Source organism: Lactuca sativa, chromosome 4, assembly GCF_002870075.4.
Source record: "Lactuca sativa cultivar Salinas chromosome 4, Lsat_Salinas_v11, whole genome shotgun sequence".
In the NCBI taxonomy this organism is placed as follows: Eukaryota; Viridiplantae; Streptophyta; class Magnoliopsida; order Asterales; family Asteraceae; genus Lactuca; species Lactuca sativa.
In genome coordinates, this window is record NC_056626.2 from 106,164,033 (window position 1) to 106,167,367 (window position 3,335).

Here is a 3,335-nt window from a genome sequence, read left to right on the forward strand (position 1 = left end):
ATCAAGATCAATAACATTAATATTGTCACCTTCACTAGAAACACTCTTTTCCCGTATCAAAATAATAAAACAATGTTAATTAACAACATTAATATTGTCATCACATGAAGAATAAATGTTTATTAACAATGTTAAAATGATAAAATATATGAATTTAATTTTACCTTAATAGACTTGTTCATAGGAGTACCATCAGAATGAATACTGTATTCTTCGTATGCAGGTGAATGTTTGAAAATGAAACCAACTACAAGTTCATCATCAGTCATCTTATGAACGGTGTAGGCGTGATAATTGTTCTGGAGATTAAACTTTGAAATATGAACTTTAAAAACAAACTTCCTATTAAGCATGGTATTGAACTCATCGGGGATCTTTTGGCGTCCTTGATCCTAAAGAATATTATAATAAAACATGTGAGTATTTAATAAATCTCGATTAAAATAAAATGCAATAACAATATACAGTTAACTTGTCGTATATACAAATTCATAGAATAGTATAATATAACGCTACCTTTGATATCTTTTCCATCAACCAATGATTACCGCGGTGAATAACGTCTTTAACATGACGGTCAAACAATACAAAAGAAGCAAACCCAGTTTCATCTTGAACATGTATTATGACCCTTACCCTAAATATTATTACATGACACTTTAATGGACAATGAAATAAAAATTGAAACATTGTAATAAAGATTCATGGGACAAAAAGTTTACAAATGTAAAATTATGAACTTACTTGTTGTACACATCAGAAACTCATCGGCAACCATCACAATTAAATTGTTCACCATCACTATCATCACCATTTTTAGTTACATTTTTTGAATAATCACGATAATAAAGAGAATATCATCATTCCTCCAAATTGAAACTGATTATAGTAGCAATGATGGAAAACCAATTTCTGATTGGTATATATATATATATATACACACACACACACACACACATTAAAAAAATTGTTATATATAATGGAAAAATATGAATAATATTAAGTATACCTCATTGTATATCATCAATGTTTTTTATTGGAAAACGGAGGTAGTAATCCTCTGGCTTGACCACAACGGCACTGTTAAGTTGTGTAGTATTAATGGAAGACTCAACATTCAAATCGATATCAACAATGCTACATATAAGAAGGAAAAAATTAAGAAGGTCAACAATAATAATAAACTGATTAAGAATAAGTAAAAAATAAAACAGTAAATAATCATATCATAGTCATCAAGTACATACGCCTTTTTAAATTCCGAAATATGATGCATATCACTATTAATATGCAATCTCGACCCAAATAAACAGTTACCGACTTGTGGCTGGCCTGTAAATAGCAATTGAAGTAATACATTATTTTATATTATAAATAAAATATTAATGTAATGAGCATAGACATCTAAAAATAATTATTCTTACCACCCCAAGTCTTGAGCTTTGCCATACGTAGGAGGATGATCACAGGAGCATTTTCATTTTGATGTTCAGATATGTAGCTACTCAACTTCAATGCAAAACCATCCCACAAAGCAACTTGCATTTTCCTACCACTATAATTGATTGTTTAGGTTATATGAATAAAATATTAAACATGATAAATTAATGAAAAATAAAGAAAAGTACCTCATATCTTGTGCAACCATACTCATTAGCCTTGTTTCCCTTGCATTGTCCTTAATCACTCTCATGAGTTCAGTAGATACAACTTGACCAATAAAATCTACAAAAAGTAAATTTGAATCAATTATTATAATACAAATTGGTTATATATATATATATATATATATATAAAATATAAAAAATGCAAAACTGTTAAGGGAAAAAAACTCATCAAATGCAACACGCGTGTCAAAATTTCTAGTTGTCAGATCATGAAACTCACAAAATTAAAAGGATCAATCCTATCAACAAAATGAGTTGATACACGAATTGTGGTTGTTTTATAGAAATTTATTTTATGCTTTTAAGCAACCAAACATGTAATCTCATTCATTTCTGGCCATACCAAAGTTAGTGATTTGCCATACAGCTCTTTTACCTAGGAGGGCTTGAAATGCAGTTATGATATTATTTTTGATTGTTGCATGTATTCTAGTGTCATGTAGGTGATAAAGAATATTATTATATGAAACAAAAATAAAACATAAGTTTTTTTATATTATTTTAATCTTATCATCTGTCCATTAAAATCATGTACAAGCTGCTGACCATGTTTGAGTTGATTTTGTATGTCTGTTTCCAAATCACGACAGCTTGAACACGAATATTCCATGATTATTTGGAGGCATCTATGTCAGCCAACTTATCAATGACGATTTCACTGTCACTATTATGTGCCATTTCGCTTGTGCTATGAGAAATAGAAAAGTATCAGAGATAATTATGAGATATAGTAAAAAAAACTAATTCAAAGATTCACAAGGTTTTTGTTTAATAGAAATATGATGTTGTTCAATTAACATAGACATTCTTTGCCGGTATACTTAACCAAGAAGCAGAACTGTAGAAAAAAATTGATTTCATCATATACCATGAAAAAAAATAAAAATAAACATTAATTGTATTTTGCAAAATAATAGTCGGGTGCAATTATGGATTAATGGAAGTAGGATGGTATCCAATCAAAACATACATAGTATGTTGATATATTTCACAGAAAACAACAAAGCAAAAAAATGAGTAGAGTATGAACACTTATCATATAATCATTTAGTAGACATTGAAACATAGTTGGGTATGAATGGGTTAAAAAAATACTTGTTTTCGATCTTGGAACAAATGCACAGAATTCTTGAATGTGTAGGGAGATATAGAATGAATGAAATTTCGGTTATTATATATACATTGTAAATAAAATAAGATCGACAAATTTTTTTTTGGGATGATTTCATTCCAAAAATCTAATACATTCACAGATTTGTTATGAATGAAATATTGAATATAGTTTTAAATATTAAAGATCATGCTAATCTTTATCAAGTTAAAGATAACAATTATGTTATTTGATCATGTATTTAAAATTAAATATATAACACCAAACCATAAATTGTAGATTGTACGATATAATCCAATAATTTAAGCCTAACAAAAAGTTGATAAATGGAATATTGAATATATTTTTAAAAATTAAAGATCATGCTAATCTTTACCAAGTTAAACGACTTGTATGCTATATATATGGAATAAATTTGTATTATTTACTAAGGATATGTTTAAACATATTATGGTTGATTAAATCTATTTTTGGTATAATAAAATGAATTTAAATTTGATTTCCTAAAAGTCGGTCATTAAATTTAGATAAATATTATAATCGTGGCATAATTTAGA